Raw genomic sequence first — 349 nt, 5'->3', positions numbered from 1 at the left:
CTTCTCCAGGGAAAGTCCCTCTCCGTGTCTAGCCTTCGTCCCTCCTGCTGCGTGCCTAAGTCCCCTTTCCTTCTTTGCTCTACGAGACAACCCGTTTTAAGATCATAAATGAAATCTTCTCGCGTTTGCCTCCTCCTCCCGGCAGCGCCCCTCCACCGTCCCACTCCCGTAACCTGCCCAGCCTGGAGAAGTTCTCCGGCCCGCTCCCCACCCCCACTCCCTGCCCGGAACTCTGAGGACACCTGGGTGCCCGCCGGGACCTCGCCCACGACCCGGACCGGGCCTCACCCGGCTCGCCCGCCGGCGGGGCGGAGACCCCCGCAGCCCGCGGCGCGGCCACGACGGGGTT

This window comes from Ailuropoda melanoleuca, chromosome 16 (genome assembly GCF_002007445.2).
Source record: "Ailuropoda melanoleuca isolate Jingjing chromosome 16, ASM200744v2, whole genome shotgun sequence".
Taxonomy (NCBI): Eukaryota; Metazoa; Chordata; class Mammalia; order Carnivora; family Ursidae; genus Ailuropoda; species Ailuropoda melanoleuca.
Note: the sequence above shows the minus strand (reverse complement) of the source record.